This window comes from Ciconia boyciana, chromosome 2 (genome assembly GCF_034638445.1).
Source record: "Ciconia boyciana chromosome 2, ASM3463844v1, whole genome shotgun sequence".
Lineage (NCBI taxonomy): Eukaryota > Metazoa > Chordata > Aves > Ciconiiformes > Ciconiidae > Ciconia > Ciconia boyciana.
In genome coordinates, this window is record NC_132935.1 from 73,761,428 (window position 1) to 73,784,498 (window position 23,071).

At 39.8% G+C, this 23,071-nt stretch overlaps 1 long non-coding RNA gene across 2 annotated transcripts in view; it reads right to left on the reverse strand.

The window, feature by feature from the left end:
* LOC140646973 (uncharacterized) overlaps nucleotides 1-21,748 on the reverse strand; it is a 50,610-nt gene extending 28,862 nt beyond the window's left edge. For both annotated transcript variants that reach the window (XR_012040612.1, XR_012040611.1), the window contains exons 1-2: nucleotides 21,463-21,748; nucleotides 3,681-3,807 (exon numbers count right to left, since the gene is read on the reverse strand). This is a non-coding gene — a long non-coding RNA (uncharacterized lncRNA). The remainder of the gene's footprint in view (nucleotides 1-3,680; nucleotides 3,808-21,462) is intronic.
* Between the last annotated feature and the right edge of the window lie 1,323 nt (nucleotides 21,749-23,071).

Sequence of the window (23,071 nt, forward strand, 5' to 3'; positions counted from 1 at the left end):
CATTTCATGTTATCACAGTAATATAGTTAACATTAACATATAACGTAAAAGTCAGGACAAAATAAAGAATTGGTATTACTAAACCAGAAGAATTTTACAAAACTTAAATAATTATTTCTGACAGTTCTCCATGGATATCTGCACTGTATCTGTTATAAAATCTTAAATATTGACTCCCCTTTATTCACTGGTAAAAAGCAAAACAACCCTCCCTTCCTCTGCCCCAAAACTATTCCATTGAAAAACATGATTAGTTCTGGCCTCACTGAAGTGAGTGGGAGTTTTGGCATTGACATCAATGAAGTCAGAACTTTATTCACTGGTTTCAGAAGGACTACTTGTGTACTTGAATACATGCAAACATAAGTCCCGTATTGATCTGGAACCTTGACAACAAAACTTCAAGGAAAATGACCTCATCTCGATCTCAGCAGAGAGCATAGAGCAAGACTCTTAAACATAGTGCATAAACTCTCAAACAAGCAAAAGCATTCTCTAGCCAGATTCTGAGAGCATTTTCCATGAATTTACATCATCTGGAACAACAGCAAAAATAGATTGTTTCAAATCCGTATGACCAGTCCACCAATTTTAAAGTATCTTCAACCACTGGAAAATAGTGACACACTGTTTTTACCATACACTTAGAAAAAATCATTACTGTTACTGCATTATTAAAATCTGCATACTTATAAATAAGGTATTGATTTCTGACATTAAGGAGATACTGTTCTCAACAGTTAATATAATAAAACTAAACCATATACTTAGCATAAACAAAAGGAGAATTCACCAAATGTGGGCAAATATTGCCTCAGGCACCATCTATTATGTGCACACCTGCCCACAAGGCAGATTGCTATCATCCAGCATTATCAAGAGGCTCCATGTATTTCTCAGGAAACAAGTACAATCACTCCTAACAAATCATGGTCCTAAATATATGTTTCTCTGTCAGTAAGACATTGCCTTCCATCTTGGTTATGCCTGAGAGAGATAATTCCTTTTTTTTTTGTGAGTTCAGGAAAAAAAAAGGGAGTAGATTCCCTTCTTCCCTCCTGCCTAATCCCTTGAGCATGTGCTTTAGTACAGATTTGAAAAGCCTCATGGGGCCCTTTTGTCATGGAACAGGCAGGGCTTCATTGTCCACATATGGGCTGCTTTGCCCATCTACGCTGCCTGCCACTTTTCTGATGGTACCTTGGAGACTAAAATTCTTTTGGATGTCCACTGGCCTGGATATAAACATGAAGCTAAAGATCCTTACATCATCTTAGGCCAATATACTCTCAAGTGACATCCTCGCTGCTGCAAATTATAAAAGACTAACAACCATTCCCACCTACCTCCAAAACCAACAGCCAGTGCAAAGTAAAAGGTGTCTTAATTTTAAACAATAGAGAAGTGTATTTAAGAGAAAGTAGGAAACAATATTTCAAGCACGAATCATGCAACACAAATGACTGCAAAATGCCATTGAAATTTTCAGAATGATCACTTAAAAGCTTCCTTGTTTTCTTTAAATGAATGTTTATTTTTGGTACATTAACTCAGTATTTTTGGTATCAGTAGGTGGAATGTACGCTGTAATCTAAACTTCATATGAGTATTAGCTGGAGCTTTGCAACTACTTTCATCCAAACAGATGACTGTATTTAATACTGAAGTATAACCTTGTTTAGTCTCCAAAATAAATTTGCAAAGGGAGTGGAATACTCTGAGGATAATTAATGTGATAGGGAGGTTTTTTTATCTTGATGTCATTATTTGAAACTGACTAAATTAAATTTGTTAAGTAACCTGGGGCACCAAATGGAATTGGAACCCTACTTCCTAGGTACAAAAATATAGTAGAAAACAAAGCCCTGTCACAAAGCAGACTATTCAAGCAGTCAGGGCATAAAAGAAGCTCTGTCAACCCTATTATGACTGGCCCAAGAGAGGCTCACCTATGTTCCCAAAGCAAATACATAACAGAGATGGAAACTGAGCAGGGATCTCCCAGTGCCAAGGTCTTAAGTACAAGTCCAAACCATCACTATGGAAGAACTTGCACCGACCCCACTGGATCTATATTTGGACTACGTTAGACAGATACAAGACAAAACAGAGATGGGGAGCAAGTAAGCAACCACTGAGGACCAGCTGTCTGCGTTAACAGATGTGCTGTACCATTTTGACAATGCAATTCCACTAAAGTTCTCTAATCACCATTTAAGTATTGCTGGATATTGTTAGTGAATTTGCCACATTTTTAAAATGTACAAAGAAAGATTAAATACCTTGCTCTATTAATATTATACAAATTTTATCCTATGTTTATTAATTATCTCTATGGACAGCAAAAGCAAATAAGGTATTTAACAGTGATGAGAATTAATGGCCTGATAGAACATGCAAAAGTTTCACTGGAAACTCGTGGATAATGGCCAGAAGTCAACAGTACCACAAGCATGAAACTAGACTAATTGCATGGATGATTCCAGGCCAGCTAAGGTTCAGTAAACATTCAGCATCTGTGGGTTCCTTCTGGTTTTTATTAAGCCAGAATGAAATGGTTAAGCACATAATTCTGTACCCCTTTTTCTTTTTTCTTTTATGTTTTTCTTTTTTTTTAAAAGAGTCTCCCTAGAAGTCTCCCAAGGTCTGAATCTTATCGCCGCACTTAATCACTTTTGGTGTCTTTCTTTCTTCTTTGCAGCAATTTTGCCTGAGCACTCCTGGGACTGGTGTTGCATTACAGATTCATCAATGATTTGCTGCTTACTCTACATTATCCCACAAGTGCTGAGGCAAACAGTTCTTTGCCAGGATCAAATGATGTTCTATATTCGCCTACAGTTTAAAATCTTGTTAATGTTGACACTTCTGATGAAAGCTCCACAGTGAAGCTGGAATGAGTGAAACCTGCAGGCTTTGGTGACTGCCAAATAAATGGGTACTCAGGGCACAAAGTTTTTTCCATGTCCTCTATATGCCCACAGGGGAATCATCAACTTAGGCAACATCTTTACCAGAAACAATGTCAAATAGAACACCTAACACACCCTGTCTGTGGGTGATGTTGCTGATGGGTGACAGGGTGACTGTTTGCTACCCTATATTGCTAAACCAGTGTGTCTGAGAAAGAACTATGCTCTAAAGTCAATTAACTTTAATGGAAAGACTCCAAATTAATTCAATGATCTTTGGACCAAGCTCAATAAGAACTAATTAGGTCTCCATTCCAAAGGTTAGTTGTCAGAATTATTAATGGATTTTTGTTTGTTTGTTTTTAATATTGGATGAGAGGCCCTTTTTTTAATTATTTAGAGGGACTGACATCACTGTGAAAGTCATAAGTTGCAAATACAGATGCCGGCATCGAAAAAATTAATTTCAGATAATAAGACAAGTAGAGAAATTTTACATGCTGTGCAAATGTGGTCCACTTCATGGGGACAAAAGAAATACAAACGACCATTAGTGACACCTGTAATTTTGTCCTGTGGTATTTACTATACTCCACAGCCTTACCAAACCTTAAATGTGTTCAACATGAGTACGACTAGGTTTACCGACTATAGCTTCCAGTTCTGCCAACAAAATCTAGGACCAGAGCTGGACTTTTCAGAACTCACCTCACTCCCCCTTCTTAAAACTCCTGACACAGAAGAAGACTGTACGTCTGAAAAACTTACCACAGGAGAGAAGGTACTTGAAGAAAGATGATGCTACAGGTTCCTCACGTGGGAGTGATATCACAGCAAATGGCTGAGCAGTCTCGACAATTTCTAAGACTTATTTATTCTGGCAGCAGATCATCACCTGCAAATCAAATTAAGAAATCCTCAAAATGTGAAAGTCACAAATTAGACCAGGGTGAATTATATGATGTCATTTATCTGATGATTTTCCTCCTATTTTTCCTTCCTTATAAATTGTCCCAGTAGGCCATGAATTTTTTTTCTTTGGAGTTTCTCCATTACTAAAAATAAATTGCTAACTCACTTCTACATATTGGTCAGTAGCTTATTGCTTTTTTAAAGGAAGTTTTCCTGGAAATTGCAGGAAATACTTAAAGTTCAAAGTATAATAAATATAATATACTCAATTTATATTTATAGCATACAAGACAGGAAACAGAGATGTAATTCTGCCCTGTGAATTGGTCAGACAACAAAACGATTTAACTTGGAGCGTAGCCTTCAAAAAAAACACCTAAAATCTGCCTTTGGATACTAGAGTCCAATTCTCTCTGGTGCTAACAAAATGTCAGGTCATATTCTGGCAGAATGTGCACCTGCACCTTTGCTGCTGAGCTCTGAAAACCTAGTTATAGGAGAAGAGGAGAGTCTGTCTTTGTGGTATAACAGAGGGGATGAGAGGAAAGACAGAGCTCACATCCTCACGCGGTGCATACAAAGGCAGAGAGCAAAAAGCCCTTCCTGTGGGCAGGGACTGTTCCCTCCTTTCTCCCTGAGAGCGACTAATCCCCCTGAAATACGAGGCAGGAAAGGAGGATGGTTGCTCCCCTCTCCTCCATCTCCTGCTCCCCTTGTATTCACCAAAGGGACAAGCTCAAGTGAATTCTGGCACAGAGGTTTTCAACAGGCTGCCCCCACCTGCCCCTTTGCCAGAGGCCATGTCAGCTGAAACGTGCATCTGCTCCATACCCCCTCCAAGTCACAAGCCACTCACTATCTTAACGTGGATGAGACACCAGGGTACAAATGGGATGCACTGAAGGTCACCTGATGGAAGTCATGGTGGGCGTAGGTATACACACACTTGTCATTTGCTCTGTGTGTGGACGTGAACCACTGCCAAACCCATTTGGTCTGAAGTGTTGGTCTGCAGAGCTGGCTTGTAGTTAAGTCTCTTGCAGAGCTATAGGTTAACTGCAGAGCTGTGGTATACCCTGTATAAGTCCAAGCTTTAGAAGCAGTGACACTGTTGACTGAAGGTAAAGCCAATGAAGATATGGGAGAAAAGCCTTTCTGAAAATCAGTTTCTCAACAGTCTTGTAGTTGCACTGAGTAACAGTTACTCAGATTTCTAATGAATAGAAAGACCCAAGACATTTTGGGTTAAGAGCTCAGATGCACTAAATACCTGTGCCGACCCCAGCCTAAAGGCTCAATTATGATGTGTGAGTATCTTTGCAACTTGTGCTAAAAATCATAACAACAGAACTGGCACTAATTTATGCCCAATCAATCAGAATGATCCATAATGTGGAAGTTTTTAACAAGCTGCTGTCCAACAGTTTTGACATGTTTTAAAACAAGCCATCCTGATCAGCCCTGTAGAGGCTAATGCTTCTAAGCTTAATGACTCTCCAAAGAGGAAGAGGCATAAAGATTTAGCAACTCAGTAGACATGACCGCACAGACCTCTGCAGCTAGCTTGGAAATGACAAACAATTTGTTAATAGGGAAGCTTTATTTTTATATAATTTTTTGCTGATGCAGTGAAAACAGAGCATTGATCAAGCAATCCAAGCTGAGAATATTCTATCCAAATTTTCAAGGCTTTGAAACACTTCTGTTTGTTGTCCGATGCTTAAAGATACCTATCCTAGAGCCACAGACAGTAACGGATGTCAAGCTGACACTGTAGTTCACAGATGGATTTCAGTTGTGTGGGCCATGCCACATGCACAACACTTGTGTAAAAAATGCTTTTTGTCTCAAATGCTACGAACTGAGAGAAAGGATTAATAGAGTCATCAACAAAAAAGCTCTCCATACAAATAGAGTATGGCTGAAGAATACCAATAGCCCAACATGCTCTTAACTCACCTTCACCCCTCTCTTCCTCCCATCATATGAAGTCATTTGTATATAAATTCAGACTGAGCCTTTCACGCGCATCGTCAGGTTTCTGCACAGCTCAAATTCTAAGCTCATTTCCTATGAACTAATTTTACTGAAGTCACCATACATATTCAACAGTAAATGAGAACTAGGTGTCTAGAGGTAATTAAAAATCTTTGTGTTTTTTTCCTTTGCAGAGAAGAATTCAATTTTCCAGGGGAGCTTTAAATACAAGCTTTTGGCCCTCACAGATATTAAAGTTTGAGTGACTCATATTCTCATTCCCTTGTGTAGCTACATTATTAGATGTATTTCCCTCAGTTCATCAGAGAATAGGCTATGTCCATAGCCATAAAGCAGAGATAGTGGCATGTCATGGAAGATTAGGTCCAGACAGGACAACAGGCCCCTAAGTAGAACAGGAGCAAGACGCATCTAAACTGTAATACCCAGAAGGTATTATGAAGCCTTTTTGGAATTAAAAATAATATGATTTTGTGGTTGACTACTTGTGTTTTGAGGTGGTTTTGTTTTTTATTAAAATAAACCTGCAAAAAGAACATGCCTTTCACTACACATCTCCTAATGCACCAATACAAAACTGCTGCAATGAAAAATTTTCACCATAATCAGGTCAGTTTGTTTGGACAGACTGCTGAGTAAATACCTATACCACATTATTTGTATTGTAGCTCTTTCTCCACAACTAAGAAAAATCAACACAGACATAGAAGCCAAGTCAAAAATACACATTATTTTTATCAAATAAGCATTAAAAGAAATTATATGTTTTTTCAACTAGTGTTCTGTACACTTTACACGTCTGAAAATTAAACCAGTTATTTTTGTCTCTCTGGATTTTAAATCAATACCTATCACTCTAACAGGCTGTTAACAGAGGGAGTGTCCTTGATGTAGTAGAATTGTTTTCCTGAAAAGTTCATGCAGGAATACAAATCCTAAGGCTAAGATCCTGTTTTCTGAAAATCTTGCTCAGAAAAGCCAGTACATATACTGGAAGGTGCAGCTTTCCATTACCATGATTTATCTTCCCCGTTTAACCTATTCCCTCCACATTCTTGATTGAAAAGTTTCTAATTGTTGGAATACCTCCTTCTTCCCTGAAAAAAACCCAATCAGAACAAAAGAACAAAACAAAGATTTGTGTTGGCTATTTTAGAACAGAGACTGGAGAAAAAACATTACCAGTGGTAAAATTATTTGGATTTTTTTGTTGTTGAGATGAATTACTGAGCACAAGATTTGTTGGGTGATGTGCTGATTTTGGCTGGGATAGAGTTAATTTAGCTGGGATACAGTAACTGCAACACTGGTGCCAGCGGAAACCCTCTTGTAGTGCTCTTTACAACACTGTGTTGGTACCTGTCAATTCTGTAGGTATTCATAGCCTGAGTACCATCTTGATCAGAATTTCTTTGAAATTCCTTAATATAACATTGTATGTGAGCACTTGTATGAGATTTGTTGCTGTTCCTTTGGTAAATACAATATGTAGTTTTGCTGCCAGAGAGGGAAGTAATACCTTTGTATGTACACGAGATGACACTCTTCAAAATAAAATTCTGTTTCCTTTTCTCTCCTATGACCCAGGATCCTGCCTTGCTGTGAAGTTGACACAGTGATAGGTACTGAATCACACACAGATTCCTCACTAATCTCTACTGAATCTTTCTGACACACAGAGGAGTGACATTCCAGCTAAGTTTTATTGGTTAAACTTAGATTCACTAAGATGCTGCTGAAGTAAATGGATGTATTTATACACGGAAGAGATTTGGAGGGTTTTTCTTCATTCCCACAGCAAAAAATGGCATTATTCAAAGTAGCTGTGTCCATTAGATTTAAACAAAAAAAAATATTCTTTTTTCATTGACTCATTATTTTAAATGTATTTCATAATTTATTTGTAGTGGAAAAAGGATTTATAAGTAGAAACCACAGGAGAGTCATAATTCAGGTCACATTTGTGCAGCTCACCAGCTAATGTGAAAATCTAAATGTACTAAGACTTTCTAATATCTTCTCAGAATTGTGTGTAACATTACTTATGAATAGGCCCAATCTAAAAGGAAGCTTTTTATATACCAAAAAATATTTTCTGCATTGTCATCTACTTCTTTGTTCAGTCATTTCATGCCTATTGCTCAAAATTCGTAAATTAACAGCCAAATCAGATTTTGACCCATCCACTGCCTTCTCCCTGTAACAGATTAATAGCTAATATATACTCTCCTACTGGATTGTCTAAAAAATGCAATGGCACCAGTAGAGAACATACCATGCTTTCTCCTTCTACCAAATACTTCGTCATATAGTGACAGATTATTTAAGTAAGTGAAAAAGCAGGAAAATAAATGGAATTTTGTCTCTTTTCATTCCCAGTATCCTACTGAAATTTCCTACTCCTATTAATGACTGTAGTGGATGAAAATAGGAAAAATCTTCCTGCAGCTGAGAGAGAGATTGAGAAGTCAAGGAGACTGGGTTCAGATACTGGTCATGCCCTAGATGAGTGACACTGGCTTATTTCCCACATTTCACAGTGACCATAAAAAAATGTTTGCTTCCTTTGGCCCTGAATGTATTTTATGTATTTCAGTTGCAAGCTCTTTGGGGCAGAGTCTGCTGCTGAATATACTTTTCCAGTGTTAATGCAACACAGCCATGATATATTTTGAGACCTGACAAAAATCCAAGTAATAACTAGTTACCAAGGAACTTTCTCCATGCAACAATTTAGTTCTGTGAAACACCATTTTCCTGAGCACTCAGTACAGTACTTGTACGTTTGCAAATCACCAGGGTGCCAAAAGAAAATCTAATAATGCTTAAAAAGACAGAAATAAAACCTGAGTCAAGTGGCAAAAGGCTATTAGAGAAATACTAGGCACCTGGACAAATCCCTGCATCCTTCAGTTTCCAAGCAGTTTCATCTTCCAAAATATTCTGAACTTCTTTTGATACTGCACGTGTACCTCTTAAACAGCTTTTACAGTTCAGCTAAAAAAGCCACCACTGTGAGAAAATGCTGCACCTGGTGAAAGTACTTTAGGGAATGTAGACCCTGATCTGCAACCCTTTTCTCACACAAATATTCTTCATAGCTTTGATTATGACATGAGTAAGATTATTTATGTAAGAGAGAAGCAAGGTAGGCATAGGAACTTAAGAACTGCACTAGCATAGTAAAGCATTGTAAAATGACAATAAAAACGGCATTTAAGCTCTCTCAAGTTATGTCTATTTTGTAGTGCAGAAAAGGGACAGTAAATTGAACAAGTAGCTTTTACAAAGCTGCAGCCAGCAACTAGCGGGACCTTGTAAGAAGAGATCCCAGGTCTAACCTGAATGAATAACCATGTCAAAAAGAAGGTACGGGAAATAAGCAAAGAATGCCAAAGGTATCGTCCACAGACTAAAAACATCCGAGAGGTCAGGAAGTACAAAGATAAAGTTTGAACTGCCAAGAACCCAACTGAGTTATATCTTGCAAAGAATATGAAAACAAATAGTAAAAGGCTCTTTGGTAGTGTAAATAAAAAAAGACAAGGAAAAATGCTGTGCCACTGTGGTGGAAGGATGGAAGGATTAAAGACAACTCAAAGAAAGGCCCTGAATAAGTATTTTGCCACAGTTTTCAATAACAAGTTTTAAGTTGAATTTAGAGACAAAGATGGGGTGAATAATGAGAATGTGGGTATGCAAGCAGAAACTACCACAGCTAACACAAAAGCTCGACTCAAAAAGTTAAATGCATCAAGCTTGAAGTATGGTTAATCACTATCTCTGACTTCCAAAAATTTCTGACACATGTAATACTGGTCCAGTGACAAATATTTTTAACAGCACCAGCAAGTTGGGAGTGAAACTGAAAAACAGTAAATATGGTTTCTTTCCTTAAAAAAAATGTGAAGAAAAATAAGAGGAGAAGGCAGTTAGGAAATTACAAGCTATTTCATTTGACCTCATTAGTATGAAAGGCCTTAAAATACATTTTGAGGGAGGCAATATATAAAGACACAGAGATAAATGAAAATGGGATAAAATGCAACAGCAATTTACCAAAGGACACCATACAAACTATCCATATAGTTTTCTTAGATGAGGTAAGTGATTTTCTGAACAGATGAAGTGTAATAGATCTCATCTTTCAGGACTTTAGGAATGCATTTGACATCATGTTATACATTATTAAGGAATCTGAAGACTAAGGAGAAGACTTTTTTGGTGGTTAAAAAACAGCTAAAGGAGAAGTAGTAACAGTTAAGTGCCATTAAGAAGGGATGCATCGTCAACTGAGATTAGCAGTGAGGGTCTTCAGGATCCATCCTGGGGCTTCTGCTGTCTTTTCATAGCTCTTGATCATTGTGACCCAGGTAGAAGAGTACCTGGGCACTCTTGTACTGTCAATACAGAAGAGTAGTGAAACTATACAAACAGAGCAGCTTGAAGATGGGAGCCATATAAATGGGGTAAACAGCAAGGTCATGTGCAGAAAATTCAAATGTAACCTGGAAGATGACCGGGTAAAGACAAATGAGGACTGTAGTTGCCAATGAGAGGATGACTAAATGGGTAACACGATGAAAAAGGCAAGTGAGACTGTAGGACGTGAGGATGGATATTTTCAGTAGAACCTGTGAGACATCTGTGATCATGTCCAAAGTACCTCACCTGAAATCCTATACACGTTCAAGAAATATGAGCTCAAATGGGGAAAAGTGCAGACAGTAACTTCTAAAATGAGTGAGATCCTCCATCCACAGATACAGACAGAGCTAAGTTGTTTAGCCTAGAAGTAAAAGAGGTAAGTAAGGATATAACTGCTGCCTAGAAATGCCTTGAGGAAGACATCTCCATGTGGTAGAAGTGTTATTTAAGTTAAAGAGCAACAATAGCATGGGGGGAGGAGGGGAGGAAGGCAGTATACACCCCACACATTCATTCAGGCTGTAAAGAAGGGACCTAGCAATAAGCCTATGAGTTTCTCAAATAGTCTCCTAGACAGAAGAGTTAGGGCAAAATTACAGCCTTCAAGTTGGAGCGTGAGATACAGTTGGAAGTATCACATGCTATAACACCCTTTACAATTGCCAGACCTATTGTTTGCGTCCACTGGTCACAGAATGTCCTTTAGCTCTTCCACGAATAGTGTGGTGGTGATATTTTTACTGCTTTGATGTTACTGGTGTCATTTTGGGGGACATATCCAACACCATTTACCATTCTATTTTTCACACACAGTCTTCGTTACAAAGTCCATGTAAAACTAATTACACAGATAAAGGCTTTTGCGATAATGCAGGCTACTTGTAAGTGAAAATAAATAAATAGAAGAATGTAGGGCCTAAGATTATTTGAACAGCTAGGGCTCACACACATATAATCAACAGGAGCTTTAATTAAGAATAATTAAGTATTTTGTGAAATAATCCAGTGCACAATATGAAATTGTTTTAAAATTGTTATTAGCTGCTCAGATGGAGTTTGTCAGATGTGTTTTCAGTGCTCTAAAGCTGAGAAATTTAACAGAAATGGTATGTTGTTGTATTTTCAGAACTTGTGGAGAGATGTATATCTCCTGAAGAGAGTGAAGATTTGGCACTTTGTATGAGCAGAGAGGATCTGGCCCAAACATTCCTGTTTGCAGATGATGACTTTACTGTACTATTCACTTTGTCTTGGCACAGTCAATCAACAGAGGAAGTGCAGCGGAAATAACAAAGCCTTTTCTCTCTTTGCTGATAAAATTTTTAGCACGTTTAAGGAGAAATCTGAAGAACCACAGTAGTTTCTGCACCTCAGAAAATGTGTTGAGCAGAGAGAAAAGGACAGAGAGGACATCAGTACTTGCAAAATACAAAACAAAACCAGGAAAATGTCTCCAAAAAGGGAATGTGAAAAAATAACTCTTAAAATACATTTTAAGAAAGTATTTGAAAGAACCTTTCCAGGACGTAGTGCCTATTTACACCCATTAAGTTTACACCTATTTGAACACAAATCAGTAGATTTATACTAGGGATGAATCTAATCCGTGTTGTGTATTCAAAATAATAGGTTCAAGGGATTAGCCAGGACAACAGCATTTTTATCAAATAGAATTCCTTTGTATCCATCCTCACACTATCAGAAATGCTGCTATCTCCTAATTAGCACATCTCCAACTTTAACCTTTTGTCTTGACTGGAGTCTCTTAGATTAGTGGTGATGTTCATGCTCCTCAAAACTTCTTTCATAAATTGACTATTTCCATGGTAACAGCTGCCACTTTCATTCTACAAGCATCAAGAAAATGTAATTTCCTTTATATCAGTGGGCCAGGCTGGGTGTGCGACTTTGGCCTTTGTCAATGCTCTTTTCAGGCAAAACTGTTTATTCCAGAAGAAGAGGAAACAGGTGCAAGCACAATTCAGGAGGCAGTTGTTGGCTGATCCATGAAGCAGGATTGGCAACGGTCCGAAAGAGAGCTGTCGGACGACCCACCTGCAATGCCAGTATGTTCTGCAGCTGCAAGAGGGAAGGACAAGCACATTCAACACTAGCCACCAAACTTAAATCAATATTTTCTGTGGGGGTTCTTTTGTTTGGTTTTGGTTGTTTGTTTTTTTTTTTTTCTTTTTGCTTGTTTCTTTGGTGGCTCCACAAACAGTAGCAAGACATCAGCTTAATACCCCCACAAGAACAGTTGAGAAACACTTAATGTAAATCAAGTGTTCTCATTCAGAGCGTAATTGAACTTAAGCCAAAAAGAACTTGAGTTCATTGCTGAGAAGCTGACACAGGTTTAATGATCAGTGTCTTCATCTTCAACACTCACACCAGTCTATAACCAAAGTCTTAATCTCAGCTGAAGTCAGTTCCCAAAGTAGCATCAACTTCAGTGGGACCAGCAAACATTCACAACAAAGGTACTTTGTCTCCTGCCAGTCATGGGAAATTTTTCTGGAAGTTTATAAAATTGGAGGCTTTTTCCAGAAAACCCATCTGTTCCATATGAACTCACTCTGACACCTTTACCTTCTTTGAAACTGAAGGTTTCCAAGTCAATCTGTTAAGATGAGAATGGATAAAGTGAGATTCACATCTACTTCTCCAGCAATCCACTGAAATAATCGAGTTTTCCCTTAGTCACAAATGTAAGATTGTGTCAGAAAATAGAGCTGCAATTTTCCAAAGTTAGTATTGCACGTTCAGTTTCTTAAATTGGTCTTTAAAATATATTTTTCATTTTTTAAATGAAATTTTTAGCACGCATGTAAAGGACTGGCAGACAGCAAAGAGACTGAAAAATAAAACACAACTCTAGTAGCCTTTTTTTATTTCCTCCTTAATTCCTCATGAACCTTTTCAGCACTAGACCAGGTGATTGCTTTCCTTTCCATACATACTTTTAATTCCAGGTGTTAACCTGTTAACCTGTTGTTAATTAGACACTGGGAAAACCTGAACTCAGTTTGGATTTGGTCCTACTGTTTTAAACCAAAATTACCAAGTGTTTGAGGACAGAAAAATCACGGATCTGCTTTTCTGAAAGTGAACAGTCAATGGTTGCAGTTGTGCAACCTACATAAACTCTTTCTCTGCCCATTCCAACAGATGTTAAGATTGTTTAGAAATGGACTGATTTCTGACCCTCATATCTGAGTGTTTATCATGCTTCTACATCTGCAGATTTTGTTACCATCATAAAGTACCAAACCCAATACCAACAGTAAAGCCCACAGCTTCTTCCACTGTAGCCAAAAAGGAAAACGCCACTAGTTAGAAATGAATAGCAGGCTGTAAACATACTGCAAGCACTAAGCTAGTATATTTACATGAGTATCATAGAGCCTGGATGCCATTCAGATTCAAAACCTAATTCTGTTGCTGGATCATAATCCATAAATGGCCAAATTAAAACTCTCAGTTCTGGGCTCACACTGGGAAAGCCTGGGTTTGAGTTTGAGCTCAGAGTCCTAAGCTCATGTTTATTTTCACCTCAGCTCACAAAAAATGAGTGAATAATCCAGAACCGCTCATCCAGGAAAGATTCCAAAGGCTTGCCAAGTTCCAGACAATAGTCCATGGAAAAAAACAAGTGCACAGATCTACTGGCAGGAGTTGCCTCTATCCACGCTCAACTCACACGTGTTTCTAGGGTGGTTCTCAAAAATGGAACACCCTTGGGAAGAGAAGGATGAGGGAGTTAATTGAACCATACCTGTGAATGCCATGAATACCCCTCAGATTTAATGCAAAGGAACACCAAAGAAATTACTGCAGATTAATGAAAAAGAGGAAATGGTTGGCAGGAAGGGTTGGCAGGACTGGCAACATCACAGCAACAAAAGCATTTTACAGGACAACTCATAGATTCTGCACTGTAGATGCTTGCCATCTCAGTAGTTGTAGTAGTATATGTTCTGATGCCACAGACCAGTTTTGCAATCGTACTACAGGCACCAGGATTGTTAAGGTATTACTTTGACACCCCACAACACTAGTCTGCACCCTGTTTGGTGCCGTCCTGTGCGGTCTGGCCTGACTTCCTGGGAGAGGGGTGTGACTCTACCTGCACTGGCTCCTGGAGTCAGGAGAGGCACAGGAGGCAAGCAGCGCTAATTTTCCACTTTCCTCAGGGGCTGTTCTTTCTCCACAGTAAAACACCACAGCAAAGCAAAGCTGCTGTACCTGTATGTTTTACAAGGATCTGTGGACCCTAGAGAGTTCAAGGACCGGATGGTGCCAAGGTGGAAGGTCCCATACTGCAGAAGGATAGAGAGGAGGGGATCTCACTTCCAATGCCTTCCAAATTAAATCCTTAAAGGGTAAGTCCTGGCTTCTCTCCCACCACCGCTGCAACAACATCAGCTCAGATCTCACAGGAAGCAGGCTAGGGAGGAGATCACTGTCCTGACCCACAAGTCCTACAAATCTCACTCACCCTTTGCTCAGAAATGTTAACAGGATTGCCATAGTTAGTGTCTTTACTATTTTTTTTTTTTTTGGTATCAGTAATATGGGACATTCAAATGGTGTTGCTTTGTCTTCACACTGCTTGTAAGTGTCTCCAACTTCTGGCAAGCAGTGCATCACAGGCCCTTATGCCAGGGAGACATGAACAGCATCCCTGCATCACTGTCTGAGTTTTGAGCTTTTCTGCATGCTTTTACCATATATTCATGGAACTCAGCCCACACCAATTGGTGAGCTAATTGCTGTCAGAGCAGATGGTAAGACAGGCCTGAAAAAAATATTTGGTACTTTTTTATCATGTGAGGGAAATGTAAGAGGGAAAGGATGTCTTTTCCATTTCCTGAGGGCTGCAACAAAAGTTAAAGCAAGCTTTTATGATCAGTGGAGTCTGAGGAACAATTATCCAGCTCCAGGGGATGCATACCTTACATCTAGCTCTAGCTGACTCCCTCCTCTGTGGTTTAGTTTGTCTCCTGAGCATGTCATGTGCTGGGGGTTCATAGACTGCTAGTATGCTAGTTCAATCTGCTCCAGGCACCAGTGTTCAGAGCAGCGTTGTGAAGCAATTCGAGATACCAAAACCAGGAGCAAACTCATAAGGTACTCATGATAAAGAGGTAACGTTTGTTTCTATATTCTGTGCAGTTATCTTGGAGGGATGCTAGCACAGTAACGCCCTCTGTGGGAAACTATTGCTCAGTGCTAACTTTCCAGTGGCGGCCACCATAAATATTCAAACAGAGATATAAATAGCACTGCACTATAAAAAGTAACAACAGCAACAGAGGTCTGTGTGAGGATCAGACCTCAAAACGTGACACTGCAGAAGAGATGCTGCATAGGAACTATTCAGGCAGAAGGCTTTGTACTTGGAGAAGACGGAAGAATAGCTTGCCAGTTGGCATTCCAGCAGTTAGGTGCTGGCCAGGATTTTCAAAGTTGCACTTTATACCCCTAGTTTCACAAAGGTCACACTAGCAAACTGGTAGGGCTTAACAGATCAAAGATGCATTTGGCTTTCATTCCAAGGCCCTTTCCCTGATTTTAATATTGATGACAATGGAACAAACATCTCAATAGCTGCACAGAAAGGCCAATGCACAAATGTGCTATACTCAACATATGGAAGAAGTCTGAAGCCTTTCAAACCACTTATGTTTTCATGAGAAAGCTGTGGATATCAACAGCAGAATGAAAAACCTAACATGGGAGGAAGAAGCTTATGTCCTACCTTGCTAATTTGTATTGTTAGAGAGGAAAGTAAACGGTAACATTAGCTATGCTGAGGATTTTCAAAAGTTGTATTTATTTTGGGTTTCCTTTCAAAAATAATGTTTTAATGAATATGCAGCATGCTGGGTCTGTGGCACTGGTAGTGTGTCCATCACCATGGTACCTGAGCACTCAAGCAAATGATTAACCAGCAGAGCAAACGAAACAGCAACAGAGAGCCAACAGGCACTGTGACAAGCTCTTCATAGATCTGCCAGTACATCTCTATCTGGACCTTTATTCCTTCAGGCTTTCCACTGTCCTATCTTTCACCCATGCTCTCATGATAACCAGATCTTTTTTCCAAATAGTGCTAAGGGATGCAGAGATCTCAGACTGGCTTACAAGGAAGGGTGAGATTAATAAAAAAAACCAAACCACACGTATTTTCATCAGGAAAACTTTGCTTAAGGACACAGTAAGGAAAAAAATAATTTTAATTCGCACAAAACTAAGCCTGATTATGAACTGACAAAATTTGTTATGCCTACCACGCCATCAGCCTGGCCACTTTAAAATGACTTTTCTAAAGAGGGAAAACAAGCCTTTTCCTTACTGAGGGCCAAAATGACCTTTCAGGAGACTGATGCAGAGCATACGTTAATACTACTGTTAGCATTATCTAATAATAATGAAAATAATACATAAAAACCTATGGCTACGGGCCTTTGTCCTGGTTTTGGCTGGGATAGAGTTAAGTTTCTTCCTAGTAGCTGGTATAGTGCTGTGTTTTGGATTTAGTATGAGAATAATGTTGATAACACACTGATGTTTTAGTTGTTGCTAAGCAGTGCTTACACTAGTCAAGGACTTTTCAGCTTCCCCTGCTCTGCCAGGTGCACAAGAAGCTGGGAGGGGGCACAGCCAGGACAGCTGACCCAAACTGGCCAAAGGGCTATTCCATACCATATGGCGTCATGCTCAGTAGAGAAACTGGGGGGAGCTGGCCAGGAAGCAGCAATCGCTGCTTGGGGACGGGATGGGCATCAGTCAGTGGGTGGTGAGCAATTGCATTGTGCATCACTTGTTTTGTACATTCTTTTATCATCATTATTATTTTCTCTTCCTCTGCTGTCCTGTTAAACTGTCTTTATCTCAACCCACGGGTTTTACTTTTTTTCCGATTCTCTCCCCCATCCCACTGGGGCGGGGGCGAAGGGGATGAGTGAGCGGCTGTGTGGTGCTTAATTGCCGACTGGGGTTAAACCATGACAGCCTTCTGGAAGAAGTCTGGAGATTGCATCAGCCCCTCCCCACACTTCAAATAAGTAGCAAGTTAACAAACAAACATCTGATGATGTTTGTTTAACATATGTGCATATAACTACTTTGAGCTTTTTCTGACTTGGGATGCTTAAGCAGAGACCTCTGGGGTTTTAGAAAAAAATATTGTATTGAATCATCTACCCCTTGCTGTTTTGTTTTTGGTACAAAATCTCTGAGGAGCACAGGAAAGCAGAGGGCCTTGCATGCAGGCCAACTTTAGAAAGGCTGGCTCCTTTCAGTATCGGGGAATTATGCAGCTATAATACAAACCTCACTGAAGAAGTTTCCTGTTTTCCATCATTAGTCAGGACAATAATACTGCAGTCTAATTAAATTACTGTCATGTGGAGTTTTTCCTCTTTAGTGTAGCTGCTTCAGACTTATGAAGTAGTTACATACCCTCCATTCCAGTTTTTCCTTTAAAAGAGGAGTAAGTTTTGGGGGCAATGCCACATTACTAGCAATGAAGACTCAAGTGCTCTCTTCCCAATATAGATAAAATATGCTGTGCTACCACTGTGCCTCAGCAGCAGTTTTGAAGCAGATAAGGAGCCCTGCACCGCCCACCCATATTCGACTGTGAAACTCTGGCTTAAAGTTCAGTCTAAGCATCAGTCTGATTCTGTTACCTCTCTTGTGTCTAAATTATATCCATCACTGTCATCTCTAAAGATTCAGATCTTCTGCATATTCTATCAGGATTTATAATCAAAGCTAATGGAAGATATGTTTGTTTAGCTGTCGTAAACGGCTTTGAAGATCTCTGTCTCAGCAAGGGTGATCAATTAAGGATGTCAGGTGGGCAAACAGTTTAATTTTGAATGAATTTAGCCAAAATTGATTACTGAAAAACTGATATGAATCTTTCAAGTTCATATTATTTCACATACTTTAGCAGTAAATATTCCGCCCCTTCTTGCCATCTGACTCACCAAGCATAAAACTGGAAGAATCAGCAATGATGGCAGCTTCTCAGACATGAGACCAACTTTGGATACTATAAACAGGTGTGAGAAGCCACTTTTTGATTGCAGCAGGGAGTACAGCCCTCAAGCAGTTTAGCCCTCAGCTGACTAAATTTCTGCATAATAGCAATTCTGTTAAGTAGCCTAAACATGATAGCCGAAGCATTTATGACAAAACCCAGAAACCAACAACTGCAAAGAACTATTCCATGACACGGTTATTTATTGGAAGTACCTGGTTTTTAGTCTCTCTGATCCATTTTCAAATGAATTAGAATAATAACTTAGGGGGGAAAGAAAATTATCTTAAAATAGTCATGTTTTTTTTCCTCTCCCAGGTAATTTGGAGTCAGGAAGAATCCAAAATAACAGCATAAGTATTGAAAATTACAGGGTAACGTTGGAAACCTCTGGAGGTCATCTAGTCCAACCTCATGCTCAAACCAGTGCCACCTTAGAACAGGTCACTCAGAATTAAAAGGAAAAGCAAATAATTTAAAGCAAAAAGAAATAAAAAATGAAGACTTCCCCTATCTCCTTTTTTGCACCAGAGGGAAAACAAAAAAGGGCAAGAAATGTTTTCCTGAAACATATAGTTCTCCTGTGTTGTTCATAATTAAATATGACCAATATGGAAAATACCTACAGCTGCCTCCTTTGGTTGGCCTAGTTCCCTTTCTGTCCTAATGCAGGTAATGTTTAGCACAGCGTGTGGCAAACTCCAACTCAGTTGCCAGCACTGCTCTGCCACACTCCAGGCCAGAAAAGGCTAGGAATGCTGCACATTCAGCTCCAGTGACAGAGAAAATGCTCATATCATTCATCAGCAGTCCCCTCCAAGTTAATTAAGGAATGGAGCAGACAGCTGCTGAAGAGGGTTCCACCCCATCTTTCTGCTGGGAAAGCAAGGCCTCTAGGGCAGGGGCTGGACTATACAGCAAAGAAGAACAGGGTGGGGGAACCTTACGAGATCTGAGTGAAACCCAGATGACTCATCAGAAAGTAAAATGTTCCTATTTTGGCAAGCGGCTGAAATAGCAGCCCTGGGTTGTGCTGCAGCACAGCAATAAATGACCCTGAGCGCTTGGGACAAACTCCTGTGCACACTGATATTCCTAACAGTAGGGGCTATTTCACATCTCATTAAGCAAAGAGGTTTACATGTCAATTCACACATTAATTAGCAGCGTCTTTTTCACAGGTGGAACTTCGGCTTGATTTCAACATTTTTAGACAACTGTTTCATGACTGAAAATGAAGGAATAGTTTCTTAGGACTCAAGGTGACAAGGACTCAGATCCAGAACTGGCATAGGAGTATATTTGTCTGCGTACTGAAGGACACTGCAACCAGATGACGGCCTTCCCCATAACTTCTATGCAAGGAGGGCCTCCTTGTACATCTGCAGCCTGCCATTCAAAGCCTAGCCCTTAGCGTGGGCAAGATGCCAGGCTGGCCACTTCATAAGCTGACCATAAAGAGGCCCAACGTACCACATAGTCACACAGAGGCAAAGCAAAGCTTGGACTTGAACAAGCAGTAGCTCCCATTTCTCAGCCCCAGCTGCCGACCTGTGTGGCTCCCCACTATAAAAATCCCTTTGATTATAACTGTAGAGATATGACCCATGAGAAAACTCTTCAGCAAACACCAACAAGCAATCACGCTAATTTCACTGAAAACAGTTATCAGCTATAAGAGAATGTTTATTGCCCTAGAGCTCCACAATTTAGATAAAGAACTAATCATTTCTACCAGGGACCACTTTAAAGAAGAGTTGGTACACAAGTGTGGGTTTCCGTAAAATGCAGGTATGTTTCTCTCCGAGGTTTTTGTTCAATACCATCTTTAATTTCTATTATCTTCTGAGAGAATGGATTTGCAAGTATGCAAGAAAATCTAGAGCACTGGAAATGGAATAAAAGGAAGAAAAAAATGGAGACTGGAACTGGAACTTGTAGCTTTCAAGATCAGGGGGATTCTGATATTCATTGAGTCCTTTCCCTGTCAAATGGATGTTGCCAACCCATGGAAAAGAGTGACACGCTTTATATACGTTATCTTTCACTTCTCTCAGGTACATACTGCAAGGAAGCTGTGTTCTAAACAATGTATAAACAAACAATCATCATACTAATTTTTTACATATTTTGGCACTCAAAGCACAGATAAATCACTGTGCCGTAGCCTTGCCTATCATACTCCTTACAAAATAAATCCAGGCTCAGAAGGAACACTAGATAACTTTTCCTTTAATTAGCTTTTCAAAGCTGATGGTATTTTTTAGAATATGATTTATTCCTTTTATTTATCAGCCTGCCTTGCTTCAGATGGGTACTGTCTGACTGACCTCTAGATACCCTTGCACTTGCTCTGCGATATCCCCAGAATGTCAATGCTTCAATTCTTCATCTTTCATTTCCCAAATGTTTCTTATTGGTCACTTCTGGTACCAGTGGCAGCTGAAGTGAAAGTTTATCCTCTGATAATCTGTACTGCTTTAATGGTTCCCAGCATCCTGAGGATATTTTCCAAGTGTTATGGTGACACCAGCTGAGATCTTGGCAATAGAAAAGTGTTTCATACGCTTATTTCCTAACTTAGTCTCTTGTTTTTTTCTGCTTTCCCAACCCTCTGTCAGCCCCTTGATTTCTGTGGCTTAACTCTGTTATTGCTATATTCTTTGTTATCACTTCTCAGTATCTTTCTGATAATAAAACCTCTGAAGAATCTGAGGGTATTCCCACCATGCATCCAAAATCTCTTAATAAATTTCTCCAAACACCCAAGTCACATTTGTCCAAAAGCTTAGCAAAAATCCCCTCTAAAAGGAACAACAATAGTCACATCTTCTTTATGTATTTCTCTGTAGAGTCTAGGAACTATAGAACATAAACCTTGTAAAATGATGAGCATGTTTCAAACAGTTTGAATATAAAATATTACACATAAAACAAGTCACCAGTTTTAGCATGTCTCCAAAATAACGTATACTTAGAAATGCTTATCTTTGTAGCATCACTATCCTTTTTTTACCAAGATAAAATTAGTCTTGCACCAGCATGCCTGAAAAAGCAAAATTCTCACATAATTTCAATCACTCAGTTTGCTCATGACTTTTATACAGCTGACTGAACACCTATTATCTCACCTGAAAGAGAAGCTGTGAGTTTGCTCACCTCAGTCACCTGCAGAATCTTTGAAATTCCTCCTCTTCTGTTCCTTCCAAAGAGTGCCTTCCCGCATCTCCCAGTCCATTCCCGAGTCCACTGAACATGCAGTCATCAATAAGTTCTGGCTAAGTTATCCTACGTAACTCTGAAGAAAAAAGGAGAGACTCGCAGATGCTGCAGAAGGTCTTCTTTGCTCTCTTTGAAAATTGTTTTCTTGGTGGTCTGTCACAGTCAGGTCTCCAGTAGTAAACTGAGCAACCTATCCTCCTGGCTCTTCTTTTCTTCTTTCTCTTTTCTGTAAACACATAATCAGTGCTTCAAATCCTTTAGGTATCACAAACTGTATTTCTCTATTGCCCTCTACTGACTGCTAGCTACCACCGCCTTCCTGGAGAATCGGCAAGCAACAGATACACAGTACGCTGTCCTCCACCGCCCTCCCTCAAATCAATAATGATACACGATGACCAAAAGTCAACACAAATCATTCTATTTTTTCCTTTGTTACAAAACACCAGGCAAGATTTACAGCTTGTTGGTCAGCCGTGGTAGCTAGAAAACACTAAACAACAGAAGCAGGAAGCAGTTAGTAACACGGGTCTGCTAATGTGTTTTTTTTGGTGAACAAAAGACAGGAAAAAGTAGAGACAAATGCATTCTGCCTTGACATGTGGGTGAATTCACCCCACTGATGCCATAAATACTGTACCAGGGAGCTGAGGGTTATCTGGTTTTAAGGGTCTGGTCCTGCCAGCACTGGATGCACAGAAATACTGACTTTTGATAGGAGTTCTGCAGAAAGGGGCCTGTAGAGAGCCATGAATTGGAGGCCATGGTTTCTTGGTCATTTTCCCTTTGTCCCTAGTTTTATTTCTTTAGCACATTCAGCACCACAGCTAACATGAGAAACATCGTTTCTGCTTCATGAGACAGGTAGTGGGACAAGACACATGATATACTGTATATGAATGGCACCGGGAGGTGCTGTTTGCACTGCTTTTCGGACCAAGATGATCTATAATGCAAAGAGAAAACAGCAAACTCATGTAAAAAAGGGAATGGCCCAGTGTAGTTTCAGGAGCAGAAGAAAAACAGTGTATAAGCATTTCAGACAGACTAGAAGAGACTGAGGGGGAAAAAAAAGGCAGGGATAGGACGAGTGTAAGAGCAGGGTGGGAGGAAGGGAGAGAAATAAAAATGAATCCTTTGCATCCTATTAGTCACTGCTTCATTAGTACAGTACAGTGCTCAGTAACCAAGTCACTCAGGCACTTGTTCTTACCAAAAAAAAAGGTTATCCCAAGGCGCTGGTGCAAGCGCTCTGGCCCACCCGCACCACTCCAGGGGCAGGGGAGCCCGGTCCCAGCTCCAGACAACAGACGACTCCCCAGCACCTTCCCTTGTGCCGGGCAGAGGCGGGGAGGGAACACGGCGCGCTCTCGCCTCGCCATTCCTCCTCGGCAACCGAGTCCCCGAGGGGGCAAGCAGACCCGCAGGGTGAAAAATCATAAAAACAGGCCGACTCCCCCCAAAAAGAGTTGAAATTATTTTTGCTTACCTGCCTTCAAAAAATAGCTTCGTTATTTTTCCCACCACTATTAATAAATGGGAATAT